This window comes from Hylobates moloch, unplaced genomic scaffold (genome assembly GCF_009828535.3).
Source record: "Hylobates moloch isolate HMO894 unplaced genomic scaffold, HMol_V3 SCAFFOLD_15, whole genome shotgun sequence".
NCBI classification, from domain to species: Eukaryota; Metazoa; Chordata; class Mammalia; order Primates; family Hylobatidae; genus Hylobates; species Hylobates moloch.
In genome coordinates, this window is record NW_026652290.1 from 31869692 (window position 1) to 31889798 (window position 20107).

The following is a 20107-nucleotide window of genomic DNA, read 5'->3' on the forward strand; positions in this document are numbered from 1 at the left end:
AGGCTTTCTCTTCAAATTGGCTCGTGTATAGAGAATAAATAAATAAAGCCTTCTCAGTTAATATAGGATCAGGTCTCTTTGCTTTTAGATGGAATTACCCCAAGGCTGTGTTGTGATCTGATGATCTTATACTGAGCAAATATCACAATTGACCATTGTACATTTGCAACACATGGTTTAAAAAATAAACTAATTCTTGCACAGTAAATATAGTTTGCTTATAAAATCTATAAAAATTTACTGTGGTGCCAGTTAAAAGGGAGATCATTAAAAAGTCAGGAAACAATAGGTGCTGGAGAGGATGTGGAAAAATAGGAACACTTTTACACTGTTGGTGGGGCTGTAAACTAGTTCAACCATTGTGGTAGACAGTGTGGCGATTCCTCAAGGATCTAGAACTAGAAATACCATTTGACCCAGTCCTCCCATTACTGGGTATATACCCAAAGGATTATAAATCATGCTGCTATAAAGACACATGCACACATATGTTCACTGTGGCACTATTCACAATAGTGAAGACTTGGAACCAACCCAAATGTCCATCAGTGATAAACTGGATTAAGAAAATTTGGCACCTAGGCCAGGCGCGGTGGCTACGCTTGTAATCCCAGCACTTTGGGAGGCCGAGGCGGCCAGATCACGAGGTCAGGAGATCGAGACCACGGTGAAATCCCGTCTCTACTAAAAATACAAAAAAATTATCCAGGCGTAGTGGCGGGCGCCTGTAGTCCCAGCTACTCGGAGAGGCTGAGGCAGGAGAATGGCGTGAACCCGGGAGGCGGAGCTTGCAGTGAGCCGAGATTGCGCCACTGCACTCCAGCCTGGGTGACAGAGCGAGACTCCGTCTCAAAAAAAAAAAGAAAATTTGGCACCTATACACCATGGAATACTATGCAGCCATAAAAAGGATGAGTTCACGTCCTTTGTAGGGACATGGCTGAAGCTGGAAACCATCATTCTGAGCAAACTATTGCAAGGACAGAAAACCAAACACAGCATGTTCTCACTCATAGGTGGGAAATGAACAATGAGAACACTCGGACACAGGGTGGGGAACATCACACACTGGGGCCTGTCATGGGGTAGGGGGAGGGGGAGGGATAGCATTAGGATATACCTAATGTAAATGATGAGTTAATGGGTGCAGCACACCAACATGGCACATGTATACATATGTAACAAACCTGCACATTATGCACATGTATCCTAGAACTTAAAGTATAATTTGAAAAAAAATAAAAAATTTACTGTGGTATTGGAGGGGTGAAAGCATAACTAAAGAGGTTCTCAATAGTGCAAAGACTGGGAACACTGATGTAGCAGAGAACTGGTTTTGAATCCTGGCTCCATCTCTTTTTGCTCTGTGAATTAGCTTACCTTAACTTTTCTGATCCAGATTCCTCCTGTTATAAAGTGAGACAATATCAGCCTCTCTGGGCAGTTGTGAGAATAAGGAGTATAGCAAATAGCATAGCACCTGATGCATAGTGGATTGTCCTCCATGCAGGTGAAGTTCTGATGAGGATGATGGTGGGGATGATGATGATGATGGTGATGATGATAATAATGGTGATGCTGATGATGGTGATGGTGATACTAACAATGATAATGAAGATGATATGATGATGATAATGGTGATATTGATGGTGACAATGATGATGGTCATGGTTATAATGACAATGAAGACTTCTCATCCACAGAGATTCTGGCTTAATTGGTTTGCGGTAAGGTCGGGCATCAGTACTATTTTAAAGCTTCCCAGATGACTCTAATGTACAATCTGGGTTGACAACTACTGTCCCAGTCCAGCAGAACTCAAACTCTTTGATCTCAGGACTCCTTTATACTCTTAAAAATTATTGAGGACCCCAAAGAAGTTTGTTTTAAACACAAAAACATATACATACCCCTTTCATTAGCCATTAGATTAATGACAATATCATGTTATGTAGCCCCTAAAAAACTCCACTGGACACTAGTAAAAAAAAAAAAGACAGGGCAGCCTGGCCAACATTACAAAACCCCATCTCTACTAAAAATACAAAAACTAGCCGGTGGGGTGGTGCAGACCTGTAATCAGCTACTCAGGAGGCTGAGGCATGAGAATTGCTTGAACCCTGGAGGTGGAGGTTGCAGTGAGCCGAGATTGCGCCACTGCACACGAGCATGAATGACAGAGCAAGACTCTGTCTCAAAAAAAAAAAAAAAAATGAGAGGGGGGGAAAAAACAAATAATGTGCTGTTATGATAATCATTTTGGCTTCATGGACTTCTTGATGCTACCTTAGACTAGTTTTCTACACCACAGTATTGTCCTCTGTGCCTCGATTCCCCCAACATTGCATACACACCCACAGACTGTCAGTCTCCCTCCCTCACATCTCTGCCACACCTAGAGGAGGAGTGATACCATTGGCTTTCAGGCAATGCAAAACAATCAAATCCCACATAGCCTGATACTAAATGATCATTAGAAAGGGTCCAGACCAAAAGTTGCCACGGCTCTCGCTGAGTAAAATAAAACATTATAGATTTGAAAGATAAATTAATAGAATAAACAGGACTACAAGATCTGCATGGGCAAATGAACCCTCAGGTCCTTTGAAAACACATGAGACGCTGAGCAAAACTAATTGCTTGACCAATCACACATCACCTTGATGACTGACAATAACAAGGCACACTTGGCTGACCTTGCTGAGTATCAACGGTCCAAACTGGTCGCCACTGGGAGAAAGCAGTTCCACATACAAGTTCACTTGTCCCACACAATGTTATTTCAAAATATAAATTAGTTCCCAACATTAAAATCAGCACATTTCACGTAAAAACTGGATTTCTGGCTTTTCTTGAAACAGAAGAAAATCTGGCAATACTCATGCTTTGTTTCCTCAGTGGGATGAAGCAGAGTGGTAAGTGCTGCCTGCAGATGGCACTTGGGTCTCCTTTCTTACCACAGCCTACTTCTCTCAGTTGCATTATATTTAGTAGTATATATGCATGGAGATAACGTTATCACTTGTGTTTGAGAAGTTCATGGATCTTAAAGGCCACTCCTTTTCTTTAAGCCATATCAGTAAGGTTAAAGTCACTTCATTTATTTAGAAGTCAGTCTTACTATAACCTCTACTATCCAGAGCTTACTCTGGGATCTGGAAAGCCAGGAAGCCAAGAGAGTAGGCACAACGTCCATGAAATTTCTTCTGAATAAAGGCATTGCACTTGGCTAATTCTATTTTATACACACTCCTAAAATGTTTTATCAGATTTTTCAAGCCAAAGGGGAAAATAATTAGACATAGGAAAAAAAAAACCCAGCTTGTAAACGTAAGGGGTAATCCCCCACCTCACCCTAGCTCTCCCTCCCCCAAAACACCATAACTTAGTGCCAGGAATTTTTTAAATCAAGATTAAAGACCAAATGTTCCTCTAAGACAAGGAACAAGGATGCCTGCTTTCACCAATGCTATTTGACATAGTGCTAGAAGTTCCAGCCACTGCAATAAGGCAAAAAAAAAACCAAAGCAATAGATTGAAAAGGAAGAAATAAAACTGTGCCTGTTTGCAGACAACACGACTGTCTATATAGAAAATCTCAAGGAATCTACAAGAAAAATGAAAAAGCCTCCTAGAACTAATAAGTGAGTTCAATAATGTTACAAGATGTAGGAACAAAGATCAACACACAAAAATTCATTGCTTTTCTACACACTGAAAATCTACTAGTGGAATAAAAAACGCAAAATCATTTACAATTGTTACCAAGAAAGTGAAATGCTTAAGCATAAATTCAACAAAACACATACAGAATCTTTAGGATGAAAATTTTAAAAAATTAATGACAGAAATTAAAGAAGGCCTAAATGCTTTGAGAGAGAGGCTATGTTCATAGTTTAGAAGAATTAACTGAATAAAGACATCAGTTCTTTTTCAATTAATATATAGGCATAATGCAATTCTTATCAAAATCTTCATAAGGCTCACTGTAGACATAGACAATGTTATTTTAAAATTTATATGTAAAGGCCCTAGAATATCCAAAAATTGCTTGAAAAAGAATAAAGCAGGAAAAACACTTTTCCTAATGCTAAGGCTTACTATATAACTGCAATAATCAAGACAATGTGGCATTGGTGGAGGAACTGATGCATTTTTTAAAAGTAACATGATAAAGAGCCCAGAAATAGACCCACACAAATATGTCCAATTAATTTCTGACAAAGGCAATTCAATGGAGGAAGGATACCCTTTTCAATAAAAGGTAACTGGAGCAATTAAACATATGTAATTAAAAAAAACCCTAAGCCTAAACATCAACCTATATACAAAAATTAATTAACAATGGATCATGGACTCCAATGTAAAACATGAAACTCTGAACTTCTAGAAAAAAAATTGGAGAAAATCTTTGGTACCTATGACAAGGCACAGTTTTTAGACTTAACACTAAAAGTGTGAACTATGCAAGAAAAAATTAATAATTTGAACCTTATGAAAAATATTTGCTCTCCTAAATACCCTGTTAAGAGGATGAAAACTAAATTACAGACTGAGAGAAAATATTTGTAAATCACATATCTGACAATGGACTTGTATCTAAAATATCTAAAGAACTCTCAAAACTCAACATTAAAAAAACATCTAATTAGAAAATGAGTGAACATTTTACCAAAGGGGCTTATAGATTAGTAAATAAAACACTTGAAAAGATGCTCAGCATCACTAGCCATTAGAAAAATGCAAATTAAAACCACAATAATGTATCACTACACACATATAAGAATGGCTAAAATGAAAAAATAGTGATAACACCAACTGTTAGTGAAGATGTGGAGAAACACTCATACATTGCTGGTAGAAATGTAAAATGGCATAGCCACTGTGGAAAATTATTTGGCAGTCCCTTTTAAAACTAAAAATCAATCTACCACACAACCCAGCAATTTCATTACTGGGCATATATCCCAGAGAATGAAGATTTATGATCACACAAAAATCTGTACACAAATGTTTTATGGTCACTTTATTCATAATAGCCAAAACCTGGAAACTATCCAAATGTCCTTCAATGGGCAAAGGATTAAACAAACTGTGATATATCCATACCATGGAATACTACTCAGCAATAATAAGGAAAGAATTACTGCTACACACAAGTTGGATTAAACTCAAGGAAATTATGCTGAGTGAAAAACTAACAAGCCAATCTCAAAGGACACATACTTCATGATTCCATTTGTATAACATTAATTAACATAATTAATTACAGAGATGGAGAACAGAATAGTGGTTGCCAGGGATTAGAGATGGTGGAGGTGGTGAGGTGCGCTTAGGGTTTGGAGATGAAGAGGATACAGCTGTAAAGTATAGCAAGAGAGAGTCTTGTGATGAGGGCACAGTTAAGTATTGTGATTGTGGTGGTTACATGAAGCTACACACATAATAAAATTGCATAGAGCTACACACACACACACACACACACACACACACACACAAATGAGTGGAAGTATAACTGGCAAAATCTGAGTAAGCTATCTAGACAGTACCAATATCAATTTCCCAGTTTTGATGGTGTACTATAATAATGCAAGATGTTAACATTGGAAGAAGCTGGCTGAAGGGGGCTCAGGAACTCTCTGGACATTTCCTTGTACCTTCCTGTGAATCCATCATTATTACAAAATAAGACATTTTCTAAATGTTAAATCATTTTAATTTTAAAATGTCCCTGTTACTGTTGAAACTCACATCTCCATATACTGATCAAGAACAGCACTAATGGCCCCTGGCCTCCAGGAATTCACAATTCCTACTGACTTTTCTTTGAAACCTTGGCCAAGTCACTTCTCTTCTCTGGTCCTCAATTTTTCATCTTCAAAATGGAGATTCAATGACTGTTAAAATCTCCTGCAATTCTTGAGATGAAGGGTCCTAAAGGAACTGAAGAGGATGCCATGTAATGTAAATATGGGTTTTTACTCCGTCAACCAGCCGAGACAGAGGGCAGACACCAAGACATGGCAACCAAGGAGGCCATATGTAAACAAAGACCATTTAGACTTATGCTGTGGCCTTTGCAGCCCGACTGGTGTGGCCAGTTGGTGGGGTATGAAGAAAATGGGGCCTTCCAGGAACCATGTTGAGTGGAGATAAGCGGGGAGGAATGCGGAAGACATGGGGGCAGTGCCAGTCTCAGCCTGAGCCAGCTACACCCACACATGGTTATGAAAGACTGACAGCCTGTAAGCTGAACACTGCCCTGCCCTCTCCAGTCCCCACCAGCCAGTAGGATTTGGGAGTGGTCTTAACTGCACTCAGCTGAGGCCCAGGCACCGGCATACTCAGGGCATCTCATCCAGTCCCATGGCTTCAAACCGCCTATTAACTAATGCCTTCCACATTTGCCTCTTTAGTCCTTACCTCTCCCATGGAATTGAGACTTATCTAACTGCCAACTTGACACTGTCACTTAGCATCTCTTCCTCAAATGGCCAAAGCCAAACTTTTGCCTTTCTCCTGCCCAAACCTGCTTCCTTTCTAGTCTTCCTTCTCGAGAGCCATTAACCAGTCCTGTTGGCCCCACCTCCAAGAATATTCCGAATCTGTTCACTTCCCTCCTTGCCCTCTGCTACCACCCAGCTCCAAGCCACCATCTCTACTCCTGTGGACCTAACAGAGTTCCCTGCCTCAACCCTGCCCAGAATAAAATGGCCCTTCTACAGTGTCAATTAGATCTTGTCATCCCCCAGCCTAAACCATTCAATGGGCCCCATCTTAAAATTCCTCGCCCTGACTGACAAGGCCCCATCTACGCCTCTGACCTCATGCCCTCCACTCTCAGTCTTGCACTCACCCTGCCACATTCACAGGGCTTCCCCAGGTTCCTTCTTAGATTCCTTTGATAGCTCAGGGACTTTGCACATGCTACGGTCTCTGCCCGGCTCCTCCCCAGATCTTCTCACGCCTAGTTGCTTCTCATCAGCACCCCTCAGAGACTTTCCCTGCCCCACCTCTCCAGTTTCCATACCTGCCACCCTCCCCCAATCACGTAACGGTTTCTTCACAGAGCGAGTTACCATCCCAGTATTTCCCTAACTTATTTTTTGTGACTGGTCTGTTGCCTGTCTCCACCAGAAGAACATAAGCTGCATGTGAACAGGAGCCTTGTCTATCTTGTCACCCCAGTGGTTGTGACATAACCTAATACACATTAGATGCTCAATAATAATGTGTTTGATGAATGAAGTGCCGGTAGTCCAACTGTGTTTCCTTGTCTGTGTAAGTACGTCTGTTGTGGTTTCCTAAGAACCTACAGCTCTCCCACTGTGACTCCTGTTCTATGGTCCTGATTTGCTGGACTAGAATCCTAACCTACATGCTTACTCTTAGTGTCCTCCCCCGGAGGCTGAATCCCAGTCCCTAAACCCCCACCAAATGGCTAAGACCCAGCTTCCAACCAGACAGGCCTACGCTAAGACCTCAGCACCACCCTTTTGTGGTCTCATCCTTAACTCATCCTTCAGGGCCCACCTTAAATGTCTCTTCTCCAAGGAAGGCTATCCTCCTTCTGCCCCTCAGCGCCCTCCATGCCCCCTCTATGCCTCCATCCCTGCTTTCCAACCCTGCAGAGGTGGAGAAGTTGCTAATCTGCTGTGTTGACATGTGCTGGGGCGCCTTGGGCCAGGGAGCAGGCTGGTGGTGTGCTGATAGCCCGTGGCTGTGCCCAGGTCCATGCTCACTTCCTGAGCCCCAGCGGAGTAGGCTCCCTTTCCCTTATTGCAGCACTCAGAGGAAGGACGTGCTTCTTAGGACAGATCTGGCCATCCTCTTGCCCTCTCTTTCTCCTGCCCCCAAGTAATAAAGGTGCCTGGTCAGAGCCTTCTGGAAGGAGACCCAGACATCCACCACACATTCCCAGTTCCAACCGTCATTCACATGGCTGGCTGTGCAGGTAAACGCAGAGTCTATTTCACACACCCAACCATCTAGTATTGTATGGGAGGACACTAGCGTGACACTCTTCTCCAGACTTGAGCCCAACCATGGGCCCCACCCAACCCAGATAACAGAGGAGCCCTGTACTGGGATGCTATTGGATGCTTGTCCAGTCATGTACAAAGTTAGCCCTTTGTTATAGAGAGTTAGCTACGTACATCTTCCTCTATTGAGAACCCAAGAGGGGAGAAGAGATACATAGTAGGATTTAACCTGCAAATCCTCTGCTGAGCACTCTGCACTACATACAGTGGGTAGCATGTGGTAGGTGCTCAATAACTATTGACCAATAGATTGAATACAGGTACGAGTGTGACATAATCTAAGATCCCAGGGGTGGGGAGACCACACGCTTGGTTAGGGAGACCCAAAGTGGACCGTGTGGCCAGAAGAGTCCCACACTGCACTCTAGTGACAGTGCAGAAAGTCACTGTGGGAAATCTAGAAGTTTCTACGGGTTGCTATTTCATCATAGCACTGTGCAGGCCAACCCTTCCTGCTCCACCGGCTGTCGGGAAAAGCTTTCTCTTTTCTTCCTAGCCAGGGGGCTCTCAAAGTGTTCCACTCTCTCACCTCCACCCAGGCGTCCAGGTGTGGAGAACACTTGCCAGCTTCTTGTCTGCCAACCCATCCCTTGGTTTCACTTGGAAAATCTACCACCAACTGTCCTCTTTCCAAGCATCAGCCTCCTCATTTTCTTAATCCCTTAGGTGTGATCTCACCTTCACACAGTAGATTGTTTCAAAGCCCAATTCCAATATGAATAAAATGATTCTTTTGTCATCTTCCAATCTTCCTTTTAAAATATTATTTTATAATTCCCTTTAGGAGGATCACCTAAGTGAAGACTATTTTTACCTAAGAAATGTTAAAATGTAAAGACATGGCTGTAATCTGGGGATTCCTGTTAAAATGGCTAGCAGCAGAAGTCAGACGACAGGCTAGAAATGTGTGAAGAGAGGTTGCCTTTGAAAGGCGGAGTTGGTAATGATTTTCTTCCATTTTTCCATGCTTTCCAATTCTCTACAAAGGCCTTAATATTACTTCGATAACCAGGACCTCTGATAACCTGCCCCCACTGAGTAAAGACTTAGCTGGGAAAGTCAGCTTCATGGGAGGTAAAAGGAACCAGGTAATACACAGTTCCCACTGCCAGCTGTCGGGTGTGCAGGCCTGAGTTTCCCTGCATGTGGGAGGAAAGAGAAAGAAGAGAGAAACTCCAAGATCCAAGAGATCCAGCAAGAAGGCTGGAGTCTGAGGACACAGAAAGCTGAATGGCACAGTTACCACTATTGTGCTGAGGTTCTGTGGCCTCTGGGTCTCTTGACAACTGGGCAAAGACCCACAGAAAACTATCTCTAGACCCTACTTGTGGGAGGGGAAAGTGCTTAAGATCATTTACAATACAGCCACCTTGACCTCGAATGGCTTACAGTTCCTTCATCCAGAGGGTCTTCATTTAGTACATACCAGGTGCTAAGCTGGGTGCTGCGGACACGACGGGGAACCCATTTACCATGGCTTTGTTCCTGTGACATTCACATCTAGGGAAAGCCAGCAAAGGGGAGGGATCAAGGAGAGCTTGTTAGGCAGAGAAAATACCCAAGGGCAAGGGAGAAGCCAGCCTCTTCTGAGCACACACAGTGGTTCCATCTAACTGGGCCTCAGTGCCAGGTTGGACTGGAGTTGGGGCTGAGGAGCTGTCACAGAGCATTCTGGACACAGATGTCATATAGTCCCTCGAGGTTAAGGTCCTTAGGCATGGCAGCATTGCTTTGAGTTTTTCCTTTTGTAATGTTTCCATTCATGACAATGTGGAAGATGGGTCCTTGCAGAGAAGGGCAGGGCTGGGAGACCAGTTAGGAGACTAAGCTGTGAGCCGAGGAAAATGAGGAACACCTGAACACTGGGGCAGGTGCAGGGCCCAGAGAGAAGCAGATGGCTTCCCGAGGTTTTAAGTAGGTAGAATCAAGGCAGCTGGTACAGATCTTTTATTACACATAAACTGGAATAAGCCATCTGCTCCAAGACAAAAGAGTAGGCAGAAAACAATACAAGACAGAAATGGAATTAGAACAAACCTGGGAGGAATGTGGAATTAGGAGTAGAGAGTCCGACACTGGCTGCAATCATAAAAATGTAAAACAAACAAAAACTTGCTAGGTGTGCTTACTTAGAAATAATTAGCTGTCATATTAAGTTCACTTGTGTTATGGCTTAAATGTGTCCCCCAAAATGTGATGTGTTGGAAACTTGATCCCCAATGCAACAGTGTTGAGAGATGGGGCCTTTAAAAGGTGATTAGGTCATGAGGGTTCTGCCCTCATAAATGGATTATTACTATTATCATGAGAGTAGGTTCCTGATAAAAGGATGATCTCTGCCTCCTCCCCCCAGCCCTCTTGTGCATGCTTTCTTGCCTTTCCACCTTCTGCTATGGGATGACGCAGCAAGAAGGCCCTCACCAGATGCAGCTCCTTGATCTTGGACTTTTCAGCCTCCAGAACTGTAAGCCAAACAAATTTCTGTTTATTATAAATTACCCAGTTTCAGGTATTCGGTTCTAGAAGCACAAAATGGACTAAGACAATTAGATTATCATTTTTTATCAGACTGTTGAAGTGAAAAAGAAAAATCAAATAAAGAAATTAAGAAGGCTGGGCCCAGCGGCTCATGCCTATAATCCTAGCACTTTGGGAGGCCAAGGCGGGTGGATTGCCTGAGCTCAGGAGTTTCAGACCAGCCTGGGCAACACGGTGAAACCCTGTTTCTACTAAAATACAAAAAATTAGCCAGGCATGGTGGCGTGTGCCTATAGTCCCAGCTACTCGGGAGGCTGAGGCAGGAGAATTACTTGAACCCCAGAGGTGGAGGTTGTAGTGAGCTGAGATCGTACCACTGCACTCCAATCCAGCCTAGGTGACAAAGCAAGACTACATTTCAAATAAAAAGAACAAGAAAGAAAAAGAAAAAAGAAAAGAAAAAGAAATTAAGAGAAGGGCAGGTATTAACCCCAAATATCCCACCAAAGGGACACATTAAAGTTTGCTTGGCCACTCCCCTAGCATAATATGTGGAATGTCTTCAAGGACCCTCTGTTGTAAATACAAGGTCCTGCTGGACTTAACACATCCTGCAGGCTTTGAGATCCCTACTCTGTTGCCATCTCTCATAGGATTTGCAGACCAAATCCAAATACTTAAAATAGCAACACTCACAAACATGCAAATCAGAGCAGAAAAGGCCCTGAAATTATACTTTATGAGAGAAGACAATAGAGACCTGAGGGTGGTGGAATTTTTTCTCTATGCATCTATGTTTCCAGGGCTCACTTTCTCAATAAACTCTTAAATTGCTTTTAAAGTAAGGGAATAAGCAAACATTACATTTAAGAGAAATCAATTTCATAAAGAAGGAGGGATTTCCAGGGTACTTTGCTTCCATGTTTTGCTTCCACGAATTTGTGTTTAACAGAAGATGCAGAAAAACACAATTATTGCAAAATCAAGGAAATCCACTTCAAATATCCCTTGGTTTCCCAGGCCAGTGTCACAACTGAAAACACATATTGTGGCTAATTGTGTGTCACAAATTAGAATGACAAGGCAAGAAAAAAAAACTCTCTGATTAACTAATAGCAGCCAACACAGCCTGTGTAGCTCGACTCTGCTGGTTTATAAAAGGCAGAAGAAGCAAATGGCTTCTGTGACCACAACAGGAAGGGCCTCTGCCCTTAATGAATAAATAACATTTAAATCATTCTCCCCCATTTGCAAAGCATTTTCCAACTCATTATCTCATCTGACCAGGTATTATTGTATCTGACCAAGAACTTGTATACAAAATAAAGAATAAAAAATAAATATGAGCCAGGCACAGTGGCTCACACCTGTAATCCCAGCACTTTGTAAGGCCGAGGCAGGTGGATTGCTTGAGGTCAGGAATTTGCGACCAGTCTGGCCAACATGGTGAAACCCCATCTCTACTAAAAATACAAAAAATTAGCCAGTGTGGTGGCACACGCCTGTAATCCCAGCTACTCAGGAGGCTAAGGCAGGAGAATTGCTTGAACCCAGGAGGTGGAGGTTGCAGTGAGCCAAGATCACGCCACTGCACTCCAGCCTGGGCAACAGAGTGAGACTCCATCTCAGTAAATAAATAAATATGGAACTCTCCCAACACAATAATAAGACGAACCCCCACATGTTTTAAATGGGCAAAAATATTTGAACAGACACTTCACAAAAGAGGATATGTAAATGGTCAAAAAGCACATGAAAAGATGTTCGACACCATTGGTCATCAGGGCAAAGAAAACTAGAACCACAATGAGATGCCTCTGTACACCACTTAAATGTCCAAATTAAAGAAAACAAGTTTTGGCAAAGTTGTGGAGCAACTGAAATTCTTGTGTATTGCTGGTAGAAAAACAAAATGGCATAACCATCACAGATAATTTGTTGGCAGTTTCTTACAAAGTTAAACATACACTTATTGATATGACAGTTCCATTCCAAGAGAAATGAAAACATAAGTCCACACAAAGACTTGTACCTGGGTGTTCATGGTAGCTCTATTCATAATTGCCAAGATCTGGCAACAAATCAAACGTCCATCAGCAATGGAATGGATATACAAATTGTGGTACACATATACAATAGAAAACTACTCTGCAATGAAGAGAAATTAACCATTGACAAACACAAAAACATGGACAAACCTCAAAAACATTATGCTGAGCAAAAGAAGGCAGACACAAAAGACTGTTCAGTGCATGATTCCATTCACATGAAATCACAGAAAGGGTCAGTTGAAGGTGCAGAGACAAAAATCATCTGTGATTGCCTGGGGATGGGGTGGGAGGTTGATTGCAAAGACGCATAAGGAAATTTGGGGGTAGATGAGGAGTGATGGAAATATTCTATGACTTGATTTGTATATTAGTTTCATAAGTTATATATTTGAACCCAACAGTATCTGAGATAGGTCTCAGTCAATCTAGACAGTTTATTTTGCCAAGGTTAAGGATGCATCCGTGACCCAGCCTCAGGAGGTCCTGACAACCTGTGCTGAAGGTAGTCAACATACAGCTTGCTTTTATACATCTTAGGGAGACATAATACATCAATCAATACATGTAAGGTTTACATTGGTTCAATCTGGAAAGGTGGGGGAACTTGAAGCAGGGAGATTCCAGGTTACAAGGTAGATTATTATCAACAGAAAGGAATGTCTGGGTTATGATAAGTAGTTGTGGAGACCAAGGTTTTATCTTGTAGATGAAGCCTCCAGGTAGCAAGCTTCAGAGGGAATAGATTGTCAAAGTTTCCTATCAGACATAAGGTCTGTGTTGATGTTAATGCTGGTCAGCTTTTCCTGAATTCCAAAAGGGAGAAGGGTATACTGGGGCATGTCCAACCTTGCCTTCCATCATGACCTGAACTAGTTTTTTCAGGTTAACTTTGGAATGCTCTTGGCCAAGAGGAGGGGTCCATTCAGATGGTTGGGGGAGCTTAGAATTTTATATTTGGTTTACAGTGAAGACTTATCAAGCTGTACACTTAAATGAGTATGTCGTTAAATGTAAACTATATCTAAATAAAGATTATTTTAAAAGAAATTAATGCAGCTAACCGTGACCCCTGGCAAAATAAAATAGTGTATATGTACATGCATATACATGCAAAGAAATGAGTTGAAACTAGAAGGATGCCAATCAAATGATAACATGGTCATCTTGGGGTCAGAGTACATTTGGGGATGAGGGGTGCTGTAAAAGCAGACTTGGACCTTTTCTTCTACAAGTACTGTGTCATTTGAATTTTGGAAAGAAAAGAAAAAACTCAGAAGGAGGAGAAGGAGCAGGAGGAGAAGAAGATGGATCTTAAGTGATTTGCCTGGGAGCACCTTGAGAAGATGAGATTCAAGTCTAGGTCCAAGCTTTCTAATTCCATGAGTGGGAGTGACCCACATCCAAGAGGAAGTTCAAAAGGAAGATGTTCTCCATCATCTCTTGCTCACCCTAACAGCATGCAAAACCACATCCAGTGCAGCTCAGAAAACTCCCAAATTGCCAAATTTCATTGGAAACACTTAATGCTGTGGTTTCCAATTTCAACTGTAAAGTAGGTATGTATGCCATTCTTACCATTAACTTCTCAGAAATGGAGAGAGCTCTCTTTCCACCTCCTCCCCCTCTGCTGTGGCTTTGGTGAAAAGTGCACTCAGGCTCATCTGTCTCAATGATCTCCAGTAAGTACACATGAGCAGAGAGGCCTCAGCTCAGCCCTTCCTGGTCCCACCAGGGTTGATTCTTTGAGAATCCTAGAATGCCACATCCTAGGCCCCCCAAAGAAATCCTGCATCTTACCCCCAGAAATATGAATCATAGCAAATTTCAAATCAACCATCGTTTAATACTCACAGACTGGGCACATCCGAAAACATATTTTCAGTTTTACAACAGTGCCTGGTGCATATCGGCACTATTGTGGAAGCAATAAATCGACACGGAGCTGAAACACAAACAAATGCCAAATTGTTTTTATAACACCTGATTTTCTTTCTATTTCTTTATTCAGTTTAGTTTTCTTTTGCTTAACTCTACCTCAGACCGTAATCTGGTAAACTCACCACCCAGAAGCTCCCTTGAAATGTGGGTATGCAGCCACTAGGTGGCAGAAGAGAGTTTCCTGACTGGAGAGAGGACAGCCACTCTGTCCCTGGGTCAGGCCAGGACCACCCTGCTACCTGCAGAATTAGCATGGGGCTTTATGAACCACGGCTTTCTAATAAACACAGGATCTGTTTGATAGAACCTCCAAAACACGCCTACCTAGTGATGAAAGACTCAACTTCAGAAGAAAACCTTCATGGCAAACATCTTCAGAGATGTTCCCAACTTAAGGTTCTGAACACAGACACTTCCCCAGAAAGCCATTGTTTCTCAGCCCCTGGGAGCCTTGCTTTGCTTTGCTTACAGACTCGCTGTTCTTAAATCACCGCCAAGATAACATCTGTCTCTTCTCTTACCCTTTATTTCAATATAAGGACTCCTCACTCTTGTTGCTTCCTATTGGCTACCTCTCCACAGGGAGAAATCGCTGATTTAACGGCAGTCAATATCCCAAATCTGGAACAGGGAGCAGGGAAGCATTTAAAAATTGGAGAATTTAGGCCGGGCGCAGGGGCTCACGCCTGTAATCCCAGCACTTTGGGAGGTCGACGTGGATGGATCACTTAGGAGTTCGAGACCAAGCCTGGGCAACATGGCGAAACCTCATCTCTACAAAAAAAAAAAAAAAAACCCAAAAATTAGCCAGGCATGGTAGTGCACACCTGTAAGCCCCAGCTACTCAGGAGGCTGAGGTGGCACGACTGCTTGAGCCTTGAGGTCGAGGCTGCAGTGAGCCGAGATCACACCACTGCACTTCAGCCTGGGCAACAGAGTGAGACCTTGTCCCAAATAAATAAATTAAATTAAATTAATTAGAGGATTTAAGTACTTTCCCTACAGACACCTCCTTATTTTCTCTGGCCTTTTCTGACTACTCTTCCTAACTCCCTGCTCCTCTGGTCTCCCAAAACTACTCCAGAAAAGAAAAGCGGGGGGGACTAAAGGAAAGCCAGGTGCCAGTGCCAGTGTGACAGATGAGAAAGCATCTGCTCGACCAAACCGCAGGTCCCTGAACTTTCTCCAAGCCCTATCTGTGGACTTACCTATGAAAATCAGTTTTAGCAAAAACCCTCCTAAGCCAGTTTATCAAGATCCCCTTACCCTCAGTATCCATCTGATTGGATTCTTCAACCCCCACCATTCCCCAGTGATGTCTGATCACCAGGCCTTTCTTCAGTAAGAGTCGTTAGTGGGTGTAGCCAGGACGCCCCCTCACCCCTGATATGCCCTTTTAGTAATTCTTCATCCACAGGTTCCCACCCTGCTCCAGGGCTATACATTCCATTTGCCCATGCTGCATTCGGAATTGAGCCCAGTTCTATACTGAGGTCTCACTTCACCTCTCACCATAGTCCTGAATAAAATTGGTTTTCACATTTAAAAACCATCCAGTTCTGGTTGTTCCTTGACACTGGGTAATTTTTATTCCATGTGATAGTTTGCCTTACCTCAGCCTACACCCCTCAAACCTGCAACTCTATATTTAAGAACCAGACAGCCCTTTCCAACAGATAGGAAGAGGCTGCCCTGGTGCAAAGGAAGAGACTCTGGGAGGAAGGAGAGAACCCGAAGGCTGCCCCCTCCTCTAGACTGAGCTCTGGGATGGGTGGACGACAAAACCCAGATACATTTAGACATCTGAGGGTGGAGAGGACTTTGCTTTGCTTCCACAGGGACCCCAAGGAAACTGCAAGCCCTCCAGAGACTAAAAACAGCAGAACAGCAAGAAATGGCAGCAAAGGTCTGGGCAGAATCATCCTATGTGGGCACAGACACATACAGAGTCTCCTGTGGCCCCAGGAGAATTTATAAGAAGATCCAGAGGCAGTCCTATTCCATATCTCAGCAGAGAGAGGCCCATGAGCCTAAAAGCTGATCATCAGGACAAGAAGAACACGAACTGTCCTACAGCATGAATCGCGGGGAGCAAGGCCAATCACCAGACACCAGACCAACCAGACACAGCCCTGCAGTTCCCCAAGACCACCACAGACCCATCGCCCCTCACCAATAGCTCCAGGCTACATAGACCCCTCCACTTCATGGATGTCCTCAGAGCAGAAAGGGGAGGCAGGAGTGGAACCCTGACTTGGTTCAGTTGAAACATAAAATGACTGTACTATTATTGAATTGCTGAAGTTTACCTGAAAGAAATGAGATTTAGTTTTTGGCCCCAATGCAAAATAAGAAACGAGGCTTCAACTGAGATTAAGGTGAGTTATAGGAAAATGTTCTCCCTTGAAGGACCTGTGAAGTGTGTTCGCTATGAGAAAATGGCCCGAATCCACGTTCTTAGCTGCGGGACTCAGGCTGACTCCTGTTTCTGGAGCTTGCACAAAGGGCAGGGAAGTCCCTGTTTCAGGCACAGTGATTTCAATGTTTAAAAGAAAACAAGTGGGCCCTGGCAATCATGATAACATGTCATAAGTTTACATCTCTGTGAGGCAGGTAGTGTAATCCTCATTTTGCAAAGGAGAAAACTGAGGCTGAAAGCAGTTAAATGGCCTCTTCAATGTGGCCCAAAATATGGAGAACAGAGCTTAACTGAATCAGCAATTCTACACTTAGAACTGACTCTCTCTTTATTATATCTCACTACTACCTTGATATTTGAAATATTCAACTTTTTTCAATCAAAAAATAACAATAATTTAGGCATAATGACTACTATGTCATTTAACTTCTTGCTGATATTTCAATATTCCATGCCAGGAATATTGAAAGCTCAGCTCCTTAAGAGCTAACCATGGCATCAACTCCCAACAACCATCCTTCCAGAAATATTTTCCCCTTTCTTTTGTTATAGAGTGGCATTTCCCTATATGGTGACCACTTGCCACATGTGGCTGTTGAGCACTTGAAATTGGCTTGTCAGAATTGAAGTGTAAAGTATAAAACACATACCAAATTTCAAAGAAATGGCACATAATAAAAAATGTAAAATATCTCATTAACAATTTTTATATTGACTGTGTAGGTAACATTTTGAATATATTGGATTAAATACATGGATGATGCCCCAACACCCACAGTCCCTTATCAAGTCTCCACTTCACATTCTTGCACTTCTGACTTAGAAATAGCACTGGCGTCTAAGAGCCTATTAATGTCGTCAATAGGTTCTTGGAAACCGCAATTTTAAACAAAATGACATATAAGAAAATGAATAACATTGAACAAAATGACATTATTCAAGGACCTGCTGCATGTTGTTTCACTTAAAGTCAGTGTCCAAGAACCTATCGGTGACGTTCAGAGAGGACTTGCTGTCCTTCCTGTTTACAGGAACCTCGGCAAGTTACTTAACTCCTCTAAGCCTGGTTTATATCCCTGCAAAGAGGGAAGGATAATAATCACCAGTACTTAGTGATGTCGTAAGGAGAAAATAAAATAATAAATATGAAATGGCTGACAGTGTCCTTGTCACACAGAAGATGTGTGATCCACAGTAGCTGCTATTGTCTGCCTCACTTCACTAGTAATGGTCCAGGGAGGCCTTTAATGTGCATGGTGCAGCACATTCACATGTTGGACACGGGTGAAGGGAAAGACCAGGCTCATCTAAATACAATAGGATGCTTGTGGTGTTTTGAGGAGGAATCAAGGACTAGTTATCCACAGCTGTAACATGTACAGATCAAAAGAGATAAGGCACGCAAAAGACTTTGTCAGTAGCAAAGCATTACAAAATGCAGGGACCAGCTGTGTGGGTGGTGGTGAGTCAGACCCAGCTTCCCTCTGTGCCCGGCTGAGTGGTTCTGGGCAAGTCACGCCATCTGTCTTGATGCCCTTCCCCATCTATAGAGAGGGAGCAACTGAGGCCCCTTCCAATACTGAAGTCCTTTATTTCTGCTACTTTAGAAATATCCACATTTTTGGTAAATTCAAATGATCAAATGATTCCATTTCCTAATGTTCAAAACTAGCCCCAGAAACATCTAAATGAATCAAACCAATAAAATATTTATTGTGTATGTTTTGATTGCTGAAACTTCTATTTTAGCAACACACACACACACAGAACCCATAAGCCTTCATCTTTCCTTGGATAAACGAGCCTTCCGGTCTGGCCATTTAAGTCACGATTAAGTAAATGATTTCCAACTCGCCGTTTGCAGCAGTTCAGATGGGTCCTTCCTGCATGGCAGTGGCCCTCCTGACTTATGATTTCCTCTGTGTCGGCCTGTTACCACTGCAGCTTAAATGAGGAAACAAGAACAAAACAGCCTCTGACCCCAAGAGACTGTTGGAGGCAAAGGCTTCAGTCCCAAGAAGCTCACAAGTGGGGAGCCCGAGAGCCCAGCCCTGACCTTTTCTCCAGTAATAACACAAAAAACAACAGGCACTGGCTTTATTTTGGATACAAAGGGTGGTGCTTTTCCTTAAATCTTCCTTTAGTCAGGGCTACCCCTTCATGGACGCCCCAACATCCATGGTTCCTGCTTGAGTCCCTGCTTCCATATTCCTGCACTTCTCACTTAAAATATCCCTGGAGTACGCTAAGCAGCCGGGTTTGGAAGTTCTTGCTGTGCAGGCGGATGTGTGCATGTCCTCTCTCTCAACAGGACACAAGCTCCCCAAGAGCAGACGGTATGCCTCCACGCCCCTTCCAAGCCTCCCCAGCAGCACCGAGCATGTGAGGGGAGCTGGGGCCCAGGCCATGATGGGAAGCACTCTCTGCCTAAAGACTAGGGTGATGCACCCTCAACTGTGGGAATGAGCCCCAGCTCTGGTGTCTGCCTCGGTTTTTCCTCCTGGACAATCAACATGAACTCCTCACCCCTCTTATCCACTTTGCATAAACTGAAAATAACAAACCCAGGGATCTTTCTGTCATAAGAAAGGGTTTTTTTAATAAGATTAAACAGAGATGATTCAACACACCCAGGATATAACACATGAGCCATGAGTCACGGCCAGGCATTGCTCTGGTCAGCCTAGTTGTTTGGGCCCCCTTGGCAGGGCTCTCCCCTGCATCTTCCCCCTCTGACTCCCTATCACCACAGCATGTCCAGCTTTGGGTACAAGGCCAGTAAATGGGGAAGGGGGTCAGATGACATAGAGATCCCTTTCCTGTCCCATTGAAATATATTTGGATAACGGATGGCATTTTCCCCGTGTGTCTTGCCCAGGGGCCAGAGCCTCCACTTGCTAGAGTCAGAGAGAGGATGGAGAGCCCCTTCATTAGTGGGAGGACATCACAGGTGGGCAAGAAACCACAAGCTTGCACTGAGGCCCAGCCTTGAAATAGCAGCACCTGCCGGCACCTGTGATGTGGGGACAGGGTCACAGGATGGAGGGGCCTCCTAAGCCTTTTATCTCTATGTACTAAGTACAACCCATTTTCCCACCTCACAGAGCCAGATCAGCCTCTGTGAGGTCCTGGTGGCAAAAGGAGAAGTGCCTGCCCGCCTGCCTGCGGTGGGGTGCTTG

The 20107-nt window shown here is 43.3% G+C and overlaps 1 protein-coding gene across 6 annotated transcripts in view; it reads right to left on the reverse strand.

Annotated features, from left to right (window-relative positions):
• IL36G (interleukin 36 gamma) overlaps window positions 1-20107 on the reverse strand; it is a 218476-nt gene that overhangs the window by 85178 nt on the left and 113191 nt on the right. The window contains exon 2 of one of the 6 annotated variants that reach the window (XM_058428800.1): window positions 14423-14513. The exons of the other annotated variants lie outside the window; for them this stretch is intronic. The gene's annotated coding sequence lies outside the window, so the exon portion shown is untranslated. The remainder of the gene's footprint in view (window positions 1-14422; window positions 14514-20107) is intronic. 6 annotated transcript variants of the gene reach the window in all.